We start from the raw sequence: 17,224 nt of genomic DNA on the forward strand, positions 1-17,224 counted from the left end.
TAGAAAATAATTCCACCACAAGATGGAAGAATTGGGATTTCAGAATCATGGAATGGAAAGCTGCCAAAAGAAAAACCTGAAGTCCCTAAGATTTTTAGGTTGTTTTGTTACAGGACTTGGCACTGATTACCCTGATTAATACAATTTCCCAGAAGTAAGAGAATCTAAGTCTAGGGCAAAAATAATGGGTGGTCCAAACAGAAAACGTATGATTTGTTCTTCAACAACTGATGAATATTGCTCAGAATATTTTCTGGACTGCTTTCTTCCCTTTCCCATCACTGCTCTCCCACAACTGGCTGGTACTAATGCCACAACTAGCAGAGGCCAACCTGTCGTAAAGACCCTTCTCATTAGTCTCCACAACACACTGACAATGCAAAGCAGTACTGCTTTGTGGTCTATGTAACAGAAGAGAAGGTGGAGAATACTTCCCAACTTTTTAACAAGAAACGGTTGGAGAGCAGAACAGAGGAGCAGTACCATGTCAGAAGCAAAGCATGTTACAGTAGTTACCTAGGATGCAGACATCTCCAGATGTGAGGAGACCAGAGCAAACTAAAATTTCTAGAGGGTTCAACCTTCCCAAACACTCCCATAGTTAGTTGGGCAGAATGATGCTAAAAGAGCTCAGCTTATAGTACCCATTTTCTTCCCTTCCTCATTTCCCTTTTATGTTGAACTTCCCTCATTAAAAGCATCCTGACTTTTCAACTAATGCTTTTGAGTAGCACGATGATTTTGCACCTCCCTGTAAAGAAGAATATTGGAATCACATGTTAAGTGAGGGACATGCTGAGAGTTGCTGTCCATCCTCCAGTGAACTGTGTGATAATCCTGTTAACCTTTCTATCGGGAGGTCATTAAACAATTTTGAAAGCTGTTTTCTCTCACATCATAAGTGCATGCAAAATCTGATCTAGTCTTTTTAATAGAAGCTGTTTGGCTGCACAGACTTAAATAACAGCCCTTCACTTGTTTTATATGATCTCTTCTTATACTCCCCTCAGCTCAGTTACTAAGTGCCTTTGTAGCCTTTCTCTCAGTTTAGGTATCGTCTTGTGATTTTTCTTTGTTCTCGGTTTCAACATTTAATTCATTTTCTTTTAACATTATAGCACCCCTTCTCTAGTTCCTTTTGATGCCTTGTTCATCACTTACGCCAACTCATTTTTTCATTCACGTCACCATGTCACCTTCCTATGCATTGGTCTGTTTGAATTTGTTGTAATTGGTGTTTTTGTCTTATTGCTCTCTAGCTACTTTCATGAAACTGCCTATTTCTGTTAAATCTAATTTATTTTTGCACTTCATTCAATCATTTTTTGGTTCCAAAGGTACTTTACCACCCAGTTGTTTTTCCATTCTTTCTCCTTTCCTTCCTTCTTTCATCCCTCTCTTCTTCCTTTTCTTTCCTCCCTTCCTTTCTTCCTTTTCTTTTTCTTAAATAAGTATGCTAACAGCTATGTGATGTCAGAACTGCTGCCTGAATACATTTACAACAAACAAGTTTTCCATTTTTATCTTCTGATCATTTAGTTCTTTCATTCAACTTGAAAACTCGATTTCCTTTTGGCTCCCTAGAAACATTAATTTTTACCTCCAGGACAGAGAGAACTTACATTTTTAACCACACTTGAAAAATTGGGTAAAATTGAAATGTACTTCTGGTGGCTTAACTAACACAAAATGGATTCCTGATCTCTGGGGAAGACTACATAATAAGATCCTATCATTGAATTAGCAATTCAAGCATTAAGAAAGTCAGTTTTCAGGAGTGTCAGGTTTGGGACTTGACATTTTTAAGAAATGTCTTTGCAAAACAGGGAACTAGTTATCAGTGGATGAAGGACACTGATTTAATCTCCAGGGGTGGCTGAACCCGATGTCTGGGGTTCTTCCAAACATTTAAAGTCATTTTCCAAATGTTTTTGATGCTGTACAACCCAAAAAGGATTTTGGCAAGTGTGTTTTCCCTTCATTTTAAAACCCATGCGTATTTCAAGGGAAATGCAATCCATATGTCTTTGATTCATTTACACTTAAATCATCTAAATGCCATTGTGTAAGAGCTATTTGATGTACAAGAAGCCTGTGAGCCTGTTTTATAAGCCTTTTTAAGCCTTATTTCTTTGAATCAGAAAGTCATGTTTTGCCGGCCCTAAACAGAACTTGAACTGGGAAAGGCTCAAGTTCACTTCTAAACTGAAAACCCGCAAAGTTTTGCGTGGCTTCTGTACTTAGCAATATGTTTCCCCTTGCCTAAAGCTCACAAACACCCAGCATTTCTCTTCTCTGTCTCACATGTAGTGAGAACAGGGTAAATCAATTTTTGAATCACATTTTACTTGTAAAATTCACATTTTGAACCTCAGTTATCTCCCAGGCACTGCCAGAAGTTAAAATAGCAACACTTGAAAATTAGGCTTTTGCTCTAAAAGGGCAAAACAGTCTATAAAGTACATAAATTACTGCTTCTGTACATTTATTTGTTTGACAGGTTTAAGATATAAGTGTGGCTTACATATGGATTTTCAGGATGCCAGATTGGATGCTCCACGAGCTACAGTCACAAATGTAACCTCCTTTTTTTAAGACTTATGTTTGGGAGAATAGAATTGGAACAATCTTGCTGTTCTGCACAAATCTAATTGCTGTGTCAAAACAGCAATGGAATATGATGAACATTTGCATTTTTCTCATTTACTGGCCTTTTCTTTGGCTTTAACCATACTTACATTAGTGGTCAAGAAGAAAGTATCTTGGGCTATTTGCTCTCTTGCTCCCTGAGGCTTAAACAAATTTAATGAATTATGAACTAATACTTTTGAGAGGCAAAATGTGAACCTCAGTCAAGTGTTTGGATATACCCAAATGATTAACACTGATTGCTATGGACATAGATAAATGTCTTGAGAATGGATAAATCTTTCTCAAGCAAAACCACTAATTATCTTCAAATGTGTGATTTCTTTGTTTTTATTTAGACACATCTTAGACATTGAATTTTAGTGAGAAGGAAGAAACAGTGATGGTGTGATTGTCTGCAGAGAAGCAGTATTTTTAATTTGCATTCAAAACTTAGGGGGTGGAGATGAAGTTAAAAAGAAACAAAGAAATCCAGGTGAATTTAATGATTTCTTATGTGCTCTCTCCAGTTCACATATATGATAGACTATCATATTTGTGTAATCAAAAAGACTATGAAATTTAAGTTTGGAAAAAAAGGATTTAGGCACTAAATCTAGAAAACAGCTAATCATGCTAAGATAATTAGATTGCAGAAACGTGTTGGCTTTTGTTCTTTCTCATGGTTAGTTTTCATTAACTACCAAGTCTTCATGATTCTCTGCAGGCAGAAATTATTAGTATTCTATTCTTAGGAAGAATGCTGCATGAGTGACAAAGAATTAAACTTTCAAAAAGTGTGACAGAATCCTTTACATTGACCTATGCATATAATTTCTTTAAAAAATATTTTTTCTCCTATTAAAAATTTGATTTAACACAGTTTGAAATTTTAAATTTTGTAAATACATTCGTTTAGGAAAGTTCCCAACCATATTGTCTCAGTTTAATTTAAAATACAAAGCAAAGCGCTTGATTTATGAGTTTGCTGCTGTTTTACGAAGTAAACCAGAGGGTATTGATTAGGGTCATGCAATAAGCTAATAACTCTGATTTTGCTTAAAATGACTCATGTTATACTATAGAATTTTATGCCAGAATTTATGAGATTTAACTTAAATCAGGTGGCCATTTAAAAACTTAAAGAAATGAAGCTGGGAATGAGCAACCTGGCCCTGCACTGTTGCTCTCCATCTTGTTCCTTCTTGCCCTAGCTTAATTTACCTCCACCTGGTAGGCACAAAAGCTTTGTCTGCCCTCATCTGTCATCTCAGAATAACTTGGTGACTATCTTGAGAATACACATGATTTAAGGCCTGTTTGCCCCACCTATTGGGTCAGATTGTCCGGCTCTCCTCCAATGCAATAGAAGTTTCAAATTCAAAAGAAAGGCAGCCAGCACAGATTGGAAAATAACTGGAACCCTCACAGTATAAGAGAACATTAATCAGGCTGCGAGTCTCATGAGAGTGAATTCCAGCCCTGAGAATTCTAGCTCTTCCTTCCTATCTTTAATGCATCTGACAATATCTTTATAATGCCCCCTTGTCACACATATTTACCCAACACAAATGCACAGTCACTCACACATTTGCATAAACACAATACAAACACACATATAGGTGTACATACATGCAAACATACACACAAACTTCAACCTACATTCCTTAGAAAAACATAATTTTATAGATTCTATTTCTAAATGCAATTCTGAATCCCAAACATATTAAACTACAGATGCTGAAAGTTTGGAAGAGAAGGAAATCCTTTCAAAGAGAATCCTAATTATTAAACAAACATTTGTACAAAGGATCAAATTTGTTATTTGATCTAAATCGATACAAATTCACTTTTTCTACCTCTGCATTAGCACTTGATTTCCATGTATGATTTTTAAACTTTCATATGTGACTTGCTTTGAACAAATACTATTCAAAAGTTCTGTTTTACAAAAGAATACTCTATAGGATTCCCCAAATTATACAGTTTTCTCCAGTGCATATAAAAGTCTACGTAGATTGTTCATAAAATATAATATATTGAAACAGACAAAATTACATGAAAAAAATTAGAAACATATCAATTTAGTTAAAGACTATAGTGCCAATTGCAATCTTTTCCCCCATGATTATCTTTCATTTCTCTAAAAAGAGTTAACATACCCTTATTTCTCAGTATCATATTTTCCTTAGTTATATTAATTTGGTATTCATATTTTATTACATCTAGCAAAAAAGAAGCCCCTGTATATTTCTACTCATGTTTTGCAACTCAAGGTCTCAGCTACTTCTAGCATCAGGATAACTGGGGCCTAAAGTTTGGATGTTTAAGGTCAGTCAGTTACATTCATGCCATGCAACCCTATAATTGACGACCATCACCCAGGTAAACATTTATGAAATAGGTAAAGCAGACAAGTTCTAAATGGCTAAACATAGTCTTCTTTGGGCAATATTTAAAGTACTTAGGTGTGTAAGAATTTGAATTTAGTGCATGGAGGTTTTGGGCTAGTGGGTCCTCACCAGCTATAAATAAGGAAACAGTATGAGATGCACAGAAGCCATCTTTGGCAATTTATGTAACATCTACTCTGTTCTCTTGTCTCCTTCTTGATCCTCTCCTTTTTTAACTAATCTCAGGACATAAACGCTACATCCTTAATCCTCTTTACAGAACACTGTCCCCTCTGACTGCTTACTCCAATTCAAATTTGTCTTTTCTCCAAAGGAAGTACTTTCTTTGCAGTATTTTTATAGTCTTTTAAAAGTCTTTCATTCTTTTATACCTCCATACCATGGGCATGATGAAATGCCCCCACTTTACCCCCTCCTCATTTTGACCTCCTGTTCAAGGAATTTCAAGTTTTTTTATGCTTACACTATAACCCGCCCCACCCCCAAAAAATATCCTTCTTCTACACCAAAGATCAGTTTACTTGTTCATCACCATCTGGCTTCCAGGTTATACCCCTCATATTCATCATGGAGGCCACCCAAATTACAGGTTTCTTCTGACTGAATGCCCATCATTATCCTGAACAATTTCAATGTCCATGTGAAAGAACTCTTCAACTTCCTTTCACAGCTATGCCTTCAATTCTAAAGGGCTTCCCTCCACTCTTCCCCCTTAGCCCTTTTTCATGTCTCTTCTTAGACTTTCTCAGGAACCAAAACTCTCCCTACTTTGGAGATCAGAAATTCTACTCTCCTGCCCTTTGACCACACATTACCTTTCTGCCTCCCTCCTGCAACCACTTTCTTTATACATGCCATTCCATGTTGTAAAGCAATCTTGTCCAACCCACAGGCCGCATGCAGCCCAGGATGGCTTGGAATGGGGCCCAACATAAATTCATTAACTTTCTTAAAACATAATGAGATGTTTTTATAATTTTTATTTTTAGTTCACCAACTATCATTTGTAATAGTGCATTTTATGTGTAACCCAAGACAATTCTTCTTCTTCCAGTGTGGCCCAGGGAAGCCCAAAGACTGGACACCCCTGTTGTAGAATCTTTAAAACCCCTCATGAGTCCACCCTATTTCTTAATTGCTTTATTTTCTTCCCTACACAGGCTCACAAACACCTTACAACACCTTTTCAACCACATTATTTTGTCACATACTTTTAACCCTAGATTAATCACACGAATTTTCCATTCCTGTACTCAGCTCTGAGTTTGACTGACAATAATAGTAATACAAACTTGTAGACTGGGACTACTAAGTGTTCCTACCCTGCAACTTCAGCTTGCCTCTCTGCATTGCTCATAAAGGTTTCACTTGTCCTTTGTCAGTTCCCATTCTCATTTCCCTCATAATTCAAAGCATGCACCATGCCACTCAAAACCTGTAACCAACTCCTATGCTTTGATTCTTTGCAGTGAATGTCAACCCATTCTTCTTAAGAGAGAAAATCGAGGTTCCCAATTTAACTAATTCAACCTCAAAACCAGCTTTTTCTTCTGTAATTTCTTCATCTGTGATCTTTAGCCATGAATTGTGTAAGTCAGAAAACAAAATAACATTCTCAATTTCTTATTCTCCCTTGCCTACTACAAGGAGGCTATTACTGCATATTTTCTTTTTATTCCCCCAAGTGTCTATTTTCTTCTTCTGAACCCCCTTCCATCATGTTACTTTGAAATCTAATTATCTCACCCGTGGAAATGTCATAATAGTTCTCCTACCTTCAAGTTTACTCTGCGTACTTCATTAATAGTATAATTTCTAAAAAGTAAATCTGGCCATGCCACTTCACTTCTTGAATTTCATTAGAGATTCCCCACAGCATGGCACACAAGCCATTCAGAATTGGATTCCTGCATATCTCCCAGCTTCTTTTCCCGTAACAGTTTTTATGATTTAAGCTCTAGCAATAGAAATCTGCTCATAGATTTCTGTGCTCAACATATATTTGTCACCTTTGGATAAGGACAATTTTCTTACTTCTTGCTTTTCTTGGCAAAGTCCCACTCCTTTTTCAGACTTTTTCTCAATCATTTCCTCTGTTAAAACTTTCCTGAGCTATTTCCTCAAAAATAATTAATTACTCCCTGAAAACGCTACTGAAGTGCTAGAGCAAAGTTGAGAAATCAAGGAAGGCTTCCCAGAGGATAGAACACCTAACCTGAGATTTAAAGCATGAGCAGGCATTGGCCAGGTGTATAATTGGGGAAATAGTAATTTCAAGTCAAGTTATTGCAGGGAGGTTGTATATGTTATTACTCCTTCTGGGCTATAAGATTCCCCCAAGACAGGGTCTGTGCCTATTCCCATATTGTATCTTATCTGTACCATATACAGAACAGTGTCTAATAAATATTTGATAAAGAAGAAAGGAAGGAAGGACAGAAGCACAGGATTTCACTACTTTAAATTTACCTTGTCAGTTGTGTTTTCCTTTTATGGACATTCCTTAAAATATTTCACATAGGAAAGAGCCCTTAGACTATCTATCTTATTGCTACCAAAGGGCAATGGTCAAATAAACCACTTATTGGAAAAGAAGACTGAAAAGAGTTATAATAGCACTGCCAGCAATTTCAGAGTGAGAAGAGTGAGAATAAGGCAGATTCATAATTAATTTACTCTATATTTATACCATAGTAGCTATGAGCTGCTAACTATATGTATATATACATAAGATATATAAATATACATATACCATACATGTAGATATACAATTATTATATATGTGTGTATATGTGTGTGCATATATATATAGTATCCAACCTTATATATAATGAGGAATAAACATCTCCCCTATAAATAGATAATAGAAGAAGCCAGTCTTTCAAAAGAAATGAATCTCCAAGTAATCAGACTACACTCTGATTCAATTTGTAGGATTTATGTATTCACACACAAAAATATGTAGTCTATTGACCCTTGACTACATATTTCTTTGCCTAAAATAATGTATCCTGACCTCTAGGAACTAAATGCATAACCACAGATAATTTTTATCTTATCTCAAAAATATAGGACTATGAGAAATTAGAGGAGAGGGAGAATATGTCTGTATGGGATGATTAGGAAATAATTCATTGAAAATGTGATAGCTGTTCTGGGAATTAAGAGTAAGCAGGATCTGAAGAAGAATAGAAGAGAAAGGAGAATATTTTAAGTTTCATGAGCATTGGTCTACAGGAGAAAAATGATAAAAATATATATTGGCAACTGTGGTGGTCTTCAATGCTGTTTATCAATATCTGTTTTTCTTCTGTTCCACAAGATAGGTTTGCACTTTCTAGTTTCTCTAACGATGAGTTCGAGCTAAGTGACTAATTCTGGCCAGGGAGTTGTGAATTGAAGTGATGTTTATCACTTCTGTTCCATAGTGTTTAATTGCTAGTGCAAAACCCTCTAGAGTTATTTCCTACATGATAGAGAGCCTCAACATTCAACATGGTGGCTGTTCCCTTAGCCTGGGTCTTGGAGAGACTGCAGTGAACAGAGAACATTCTTGCTAACCTAAAATGACTACATCAATTGTGTACGAAATAAATTTTTGTTATTTTGAGACACAGCTTTTGAAACAGCTTGTTACCAGTATTTAACCCAGACTATACAAGCAGATAACAGAAAGAGTAAGGTGTCCAATTTGAAAGGCATAAGGGGCATATTAAATAGAGAAATAATAAGTTTGAAGGGGCAAACAAATCAATTTGTGGAGAAGCAGAATTTCAGCTTAAAGCGTTTGGACTTCATTTTATAAGAAATAGCTGTTAAAAGCTTTCAAACAGGGAAATATGATGAACAGAACTATGCTTTAGGAAAATTAATCAAGCAGGATAGAGGATGCCTAGGAAGTGGAAAGACACTTAGAAGCACAAAAACAAGTTATACTATTGTGAAAAGCCTAGAAGTCATGGGGTTTAAACTAGAGTAGTGGCAGTGGGAACCAATTTGGCAGGATGAATAGAACAGTAATTTGCAGGTCCTGGCAACTGATGAGACCCAAGGGACTTAATCATTCCAAGCTTTTGAGCCTGGATGATTGCTAAGATGGTAGCACTGCCACTTATTTAAATAGGAAGCAGAGAAAGAGGAACAAATTTAAGAGGAAAAGTGCATATTTAGGTCAAGTATTACATCTAACTAGGAATGTCCAGGAGACAACTGGAAATGAATCAAATATGGATTGGAGAGTTATTTGCAATATGAAGCCATGACATGAATGAGACTGTCAAGAGAGAAAGAAGAAAAGTAAGGATATGCCTCTGGGAAACACCTACATTTAAACAACAAAAAGGAGAAGAGCAAAGATATCAAGAAAGATGTACTTTCACAAAATCGAAAATCAAGAAGAGGAAATTCCAAGAAAATTAGGGTAATTAACCGTACCAAACCTAAGGATGGATTGAAAATAATGAATATTTTAAAAAATCGAGTAGATTTTAATGGAGCAGTTTCAAGTGATAACTGCCGGAAGGAGCCAACATTCAAAAGATCGAAAAGTGAGTAGTGCAAAAAAAATTGAGGTTGTGGTTTCTTTATATGGTGGAAAATTACTTAGCAGTTAAAATAAATGTACTAAATTATTACATAAGAAAACATGTCTATTTCAAAAGTACATTGAGTAAAAAAAGAAAATTGCAAAAGTATATATACAATGTGATTCAGCTTATTAAGCATACAGATAATATAGGCATATATTATTTATAAATACATAGATGTTATATGTATATGTACATACAACAAACACAAACAGGTACATGGAGATGATAACTATGAACATAAACAGAACAGTTACATTTGAAGTTATGGGGAAGATTTCACAGTATCAACTATATATATATATATGATACTGTGAAATATATATATATATTTTTTTTTTAAGAAGAGAAACAAAAAAGAAAGGAATAGAAAAACAAAATGTAACCTCTCTCTTAAAGGTGTTAAATGGTGAAAAAAAAGAAAGAAGGAAATAGTCGCTTGATAGATAAAAAGATAAGAAATACAACAAATGTTCACTGGATTTCCATATTAGAGTATTTTTGGCTTTTAAATGTTCAATATAAATTTATAGACAGTGAAATAACTGCAATGAAGCAATCATGTGTTTAATTTACATCCAGTTCTGAAGAAAGAAACCTTTTTCTATTAGTAAACATTTTACGATATGGTGTGTCACAGACAGATTTCTGACTTTGGAGCTATGTAAGTGAAATCTGTGACTTTCAGGAAATTATGATCACAGCTTCAGCTTCTTATCTGTAGAGGGGAATATAATAACTTCCACCTCAAATATTTTTTATAAGGACCAGGAATGACATAAGTTTCTTAGTGTGGTGTTCGTCACATAGAAAGCACTCAATAAATGGAAGCTGTTATTTTCACTTACCTTACAAGTGATGAAGAAGAAAAAGACCGTGATGCTGTCCTTCCTGCATGCTAGACAGCGATCTAGAGAGGAAGTGCAATACTGTGGTCAAATGCATGGAACTGAAAGCCAGACTTTCAGCATTCAAATCATGGCTAAATCTCAAATCAACAAATTACCTAGGGCATCTAAAGAAAACTCACTTAGCCTTGTACCTCCATTTATTCATCTGTAAAGTGCAAATGATGAAGAGGATGGTGATGATGGTAATTATGTTAATAATGGATATGACTGTGATGACAGGATACTCCTCAGGATTGTTGTGAAAATTGAGTTTGTAAACTATTAACAGGGTTAGCACATTTTAAGGAATATATAAATATGTTAACTATTGCGATTAGTATCCTTTTAATATTTTTTATTGTAGAGTTTTAAAAATGCTTTTCCCTTGATGAGCAGAGCAGTAAATAATTTGAATAGAAACTGCTGGGTTCAGCATTTCATATGACCAGCCACAGATTTACGCTTGACTCCCTACACCTAAAGACAGGCTGTTGTCATGCCATTGTTCAAATTATGCGTGTGTAACTAGAGAAATACCCCATAGTCATCTCCGTTAGCACAATAATCAAATAAAATTTACATTATTTCATTTATTGGGCAATGGGTTTAAACTGTTGCAGATTTACTATATGTGCCAAACACTGTTCAAGGCCTTTGGGACATGGCAACGTACAAAACTGATGATGTCCTTACTCTCGTGAAGCTTGCATTTTGGATGCACTGTTAAATCAGCAAAGAGTATTCTAAATTATGGTTTAAATAAACATTAGAAACTGTGTTCCCAATATGACTTAGATATAAACAAATAAAATCAATCTCCATTGTTTTGAAACTAAGTACGTTTTCTTGAGCTATACTGCCTGCCAGCTCTTTCTGATTCTGAGATGAAATGATCCCACTAAGCCCACTCTTAGAGGGCAGTGATATGGTCACCCACTGATTATTTGCTATCTAATATTTTTCAGTATTTCCCGGGTACTTGGTATTTTGTTAGCTGTTTCACATATATTTGTAAAATTATCACAATAACCCTACTAGCTAAGTTCTATTATGATCCCAGTTCTATGAGTGAGTAAACAGAGGCTAAGAGGCTAAGGTCATCTATGAGTAGCAGAGGCTAGATATAAACAAGGAGGTGTTTGCAACCACCATGCCCCCCTCCGCAGTATTTAAAGAATGGCCACCAAACTCCCTGTGCTTCCATAGCCATAATGCTACCCACTACCAACTATGAATTTCATGGCTTTCTTGGATTAAGTTAAGCTTTCAGTGTTCCATGCTCTTAGTTAGATAAAGCATTCTCCTGGCCCCTACCTGATCCTCAGCTGAATTTAGGAGGAACCTCTAGACTGGTATATTATTAGGCTCATGTTCTTAATACACACCAGAACTACTGGTCCCCTGTTCCTATCCCCACAGTTACCACCACATTATTGCCATTCTCACCACTACAAACATCCTAAAAGATGAGTCCCAAAAGGAAAGCTATGGTTATAATTGATAGGCACCTTTCCCTGAGAGATGGCCTAGGCCAATGTCATCATCATCATGGCTTTCTCACTATTTGCCTCAGTCATCAATAAAAACTCATTATTATTGATGAGTCATTATTCATCAACACCCAAGCTTTCTTTTCCATGTAACCGACTGTAATCTAATACCCCGCTCCATCACAACTCCAATCTCATTTAATATTTCCTCAAAAAGTCATGGCCTGCCATCATGGAGCCTCCTATATGGCATTATGACCATGAATTTCTGAATACTTCATTTATCATTTCATTCTAACAGAAACTGCTTTTCCATGAGGGTTCTTTTTCCCCTGTACCTCTCTCATAATGACTGTTCTCCATCCCATATGTCACAAAACACAGAGACTGAAAGTGAAGATCTTCTCTTTGTTCTCATCACTGCTTCCATGACATTTCTACTCTCCCTCAAAAACCCCAAGGCTTTTCATCTTAGGCTATCAGATGATAACATCTCTGTGTAGTTATCTACTAAAGATTTGCACTATCCTCCTATTTTGTTAATTCGTTTATAGAAAAGCATGATTGGTATAAGTTCAAAAGAGAAATGGAAGAGATTCATTGAAAAGAGTGAATAAAGACAACTGTTTCAGGGAATTTTGCTGTAAGGAGAGTAAAGAGATGAGGAGGTACTTAGAAAAGACTGCAAAAACAAAGGATTTTCTTTGTTATTGCATTGTTTTGTTTGGATTTTATGACAGAAAATCTAACAGCATGTTTGTGGGCTGGTAAGAATTATTCTGTACACAGAAGGTAAGAAACAGAGGGGAAATTTTTCTAGAGCCATATTCTTGAGTAGATAGAAGAGGAGGTATCTAGTACCTGAGTGGTAGAACTGACCTTAGCATCTTGTGCATTGTGTTTCTCTACTCTTACAATCGATTTCAGTTATTTTAACAACCATATAAATAATCTACTTAAAACCCTGGCCTTCATGTTATTTAAACAATTATCTTGTCTTCCCCTACTTTAGCCCACCACCTCTCTATCTTATACATTGTAACAAAATCATAACTGCATGACTGTCAAAGTCTTAATTTCAAGTATCCCCATTTCAAAACTTCTTTGACCTCATTGAGACTCATAGTCCCTATAAATTTGTTTCTATCTATTAAGCCCTTCTGAACTGACTTCCTTCCTAACTCAGATTAGATTCAACCACTTCATTGGGTCCTATCATTATAATTATTCTTTTGCCTACATAGCTCTTCCTCTTTCTGATGTACTCTCTTAGCAAAGCTCCAACCCTGGTTAATCCATGAAGTTTGTGCAAAAAAATTACAAACAAAAAAACTACAGTGAATAATTTCACATAAGTGTATGACCACAGATATTAAGTAGACCCTCAGCAAGCTGGGAATTGTGATTGTATTTCTCTAGTTAATTCACTTTTCCATTCTTTTAGATTATTTACCTTTACTTTAACACTTTTTCTATCTACTCAATCCTAGCTTATGATTCCATCTCTAATGGGCCAGTAGACTTTTATAGAAGAATCTGCCAACTTTTCTGAAATATTCTCATATACTTTTGACTAACCTCCTGATAAAATGAATGAAATGTTCCTACTTTTGGTTAAGTCCAACCTTTCTGTATTGTGCCTTCACGTCCCCACTTACTTTTCCCTGTCCTACATTATCTATGTAACCCTCTCTGCTAGACCACTTTCGTCAGCATACAATCATGCTGTAATCTCTCTCTCTCTCTCTCTGTGTGTGTGTATGATATTTATTAAATTCAAATTTGTATTAAAGACCAACGGAACCTCTTTTGTTAAGGTTACCATAACCTCCACACTGCCAAGCTATAATCAATGAATGATTATCCTTCATTACTTCTTTTTAGAACTCAACAGAGGTAATCACATCTTGCTTCTTAGATCACTTTTCTTCTTGATTTTCTTGACATTACCGTACTATTGACGGTCTAATCTCTTTCTGGCTTATACTTTTTCAGTTTCCAAATGTTGAGATATCCCCAGGGCTCACCCCTTTATTTTTCTAGTTTCTAATAACTCCTTAGTTTTTTTCATCCAACACCAGGACTCTCAAATTTATATCTCCAGTCTAAACCTCTTTTCTGAAGTCCAAATTTTTTCAGCAACTGCCTCCTCAGTATTGCTATTGAATACTTCTTAGGTTTTTAAATGTAGCATAACTAAAATAGAACCCTTATGCCATCTTCTTACTTTTCTGTACACATTGTCTCAGCTCAGTAAATAGCATCATTATTTTTCCAGGTGAATACAATAGAAATCTACATTATCCTTGAATCTTCTTTTTCTCCCTTTCTTTATCCAGTTCTATCTTTGAACTATAACCTGAACCTAATCACATCTTAACCATTTCCACTGCTACTACTCTATTCCAAGTCACCTTTATCTGCCTTCTAAATTACTATACTGACTTTTGACTTACCTCTTTGTTCCACACTGTAGCCAGTGGGAAAGTTTTAAGTCTCTATCATACCACATATTATTATTAACCTATCTACAATCTTCCCTATCTAAATTCTGGCTTCTCAAACTTTTTAGAATGAAATTAAAATTCCCAATCTTTGTTTTCATAGTCTAGCTTTTATCTATACTTCTAATCTCATTTCTTCATTTGTTCCTTCTTGCACACTAGTTTATCTACAATGCCCTTCTTCCACTTTCTGGAATACATCAAGGCTTATTCTTACCTGAATATCTTCAGGCTTGCTATTCTTTTTGTCTGGAACAAGTCATTGATCTTATCATAACTTGCTCCTATATTTTATTCATGTCCGTGTTCAAAGATCGTGAACTTAGAAAGGCTTTCCATGGCCAAACCATCTTTGATATTCATCCTTTCATGTGTAATTCCTTTATCCTAATTTATTTTTCTTAACATGTAGTTACTACAAATTACATTAAATAACTTGTTAATCTATTGAGTTTTTTTGTCTTTGTCACTGGTATGTCAGCTCTGCCAAAGCAAGAATTCACTGCCTAAAACAATTTCTAACACTTGGTAGTCTTTAGATAGATTGTTTGCTAAATTCATGAGTAAATGAATGACTTCCATTTTTAAAATAATGCTTTTTTTTTAATCTGTCTATTTCAGAATCTAAGTTTTATTCCCTGTTTGGCTTAAGTTTTATCTGATTTTTTCTCATTTTATATTGCAGTTGTGAACATAATTGAAAATGTTCTGTATATAATTCCAATGATGTGTGCTTTAGAAATGTAAAAGTTATAAATTAATATGGAAGATCAAAGGTAGCTAGTACATAAATCTAACCATCTAGCTAGACATTTTCACTTTAACATAGTCCTTGCAAAGCACAAAATTAAACCAGCTATTAAATCTTACAGAATACTATTTAGAATTACTGTGAAGGGTTAAATGTAATGTCACTGAGTTTAGCAAAAGAATGGAAACTTGAAGAGTCTTGGATGACTCAATAAGACTTTTTAGAATACCTATTATATGGTAAGAACTTGTGCTGGACATTCTGTGTTACTTGTAGAATATAGGAGAGATGAAATAAAGTCCTTCACAAGTATAGTTTATAACTCAGTTTCTGCCATACAACATGCACATGAGCAATTCTTAGGAATATTTCCAAACCACATACAAATTAGAACACATTCATGAAGAACTAGCAATGTATGTTAAGAGATGGGTGGGATAAAATGAACAAATAATTTTAATCATAAAAATGGACCAGTTTAATCATAAAAATGAAAAGGTTGATTTGTCAAGTTGTCAAATGAACACAGTGAAGAAAATGGAGGCAACAAGGAAAGGTGTGATTTTTCCAGAAGAGAATGGTAATGTTACATGGAAACAAATAATCTGATTATAATTTAATAATTAAGGAATTGGGCTAATTAGATGGGGAAATAGGATACTTAATAAAACCTTGATACAGGAAAAAAGTTCAAACTTATGCTAATTTTCAAAATCAGTGAGAATATTCCAAGGTTAGATGTAACAGACCAAATGTGATTGTCTGCCAAGGGAGTCACTGGGTACAAGGAATCCCGTTGAACAGCAGTCTAGTTCCCATAATGGGAAAGTTAAGTAACATATCCTGCTGATGACAACTTAAAAAGCCAACGCTTTTTCTTTTAATTCTGTGCTCAGATTTCAGGAATGATTTACCTCTAACTATAGCTGCTGTTTCTGGAGACGGTCACTGAGATACTGAGGGATACTTTTTCCCTCATAAAGATGTATGAAGTGCATTCATCCTAAGTTCAATGATTTTTTTTTTTTGAGACAGAGTTTCACTCTTGTTACCCAGGCTGGAGTGCAATGGCACGATCTTGGCTCACCGCAACCTCCGCCTCCTGGGTTCAGGCAATTCTCCTGCTGCAGCCTCCTGAGTAGCTGGGATTACAGGCATGCGCCACGATGCCCAGCTAATTTTTTGTATTTTTAGTAGAGATGGGGTTTCACTATGTTGACCAGGATGGTCTCAATCTTTTGACCTCATGATCCACCCGCCTCGGCCTCCCAAAGTGCTGGGATTTTTTTTACATATATACACCTATGTCACCACTGCTCAGATTAAGACAAAATATTTTCTCACCCTGTAAATTTTCTCTCCTACCCCTTTTCCTCCATGTAACCATTGTTGTGTCTTCTTTCATAATCAGTTGGTTTTGCTTATCCTTAAGCTTCATACAAATGAAGCCTTTGCAAGGGAATCAAGTTAAAATGAAATCCTGAAGCCAGTTCCTAAGTCAATATGACCGGTTTCCTCACAGAAAGATGAAATTTGGACATAGAGACAGACACACACAAAGGGAAGATTATATGAGAAGCCTCAGGTAGAAGATGGCCACCTGACTGGTGTGATGCATCCTCAAGCCAAGAAAATTCAGCAATTGCCAACAAACACCAGGAGCTGCAGGAGGTAAGGAAGGACTCCTCTGTATGACGATCAGAGACAGCATGGTCTGATGACACCTTGATTTTGTACTGATAGCCTACAAAAATGTGAGGCAATACATTTCTGTTGTTTTGAGTCACCTTGTTTTTGGCACTTCGTTATGCCCCCCCCCCCCGCCCCAGGAAACTGATATAATATATAGCAAAAATAATTTGAAGGCATTGGAAAACATCCAAAGCTGGTGCAAATTTAGGATTTACTATTCCTAAAAAAAGATAGGCACAGCAGGTAAATTACACATATATCTGACTTTT

General features: G+C 35.6%; 1 long non-coding RNA gene across 4 annotated transcripts in view; it reads right to left on the reverse strand.

The window, feature by feature from the left end:
* The window catches only part of LOC103791509 (uncharacterized), a 520,065-nt gene that overhangs the window by 168,361 nt on the left and 334,480 nt on the right, over positions 1 to 17,224 (reverse strand). For all 4 annotated transcript variants that reach the window (XR_008479638.2, XR_013532243.1, XR_013532242.1 and 1 more), the window contains one exon: positions 10,477 to 10,538. This is a non-coding gene — a long non-coding RNA (uncharacterized LOC103791509). The remainder of the gene's footprint in view (positions 1 to 10,476; positions 10,539 to 17,224) is intronic.

The sequence above is a fragment of the Callithrix jacchus genome, chromosome 2, assembly GCF_049354715.1.
Source record: "Callithrix jacchus isolate 240 chromosome 2, calJac240_pri, whole genome shotgun sequence".
Lineage (NCBI taxonomy): Eukaryota > Metazoa > Chordata > Mammalia > Primates > Cebidae > Callithrix > Callithrix jacchus.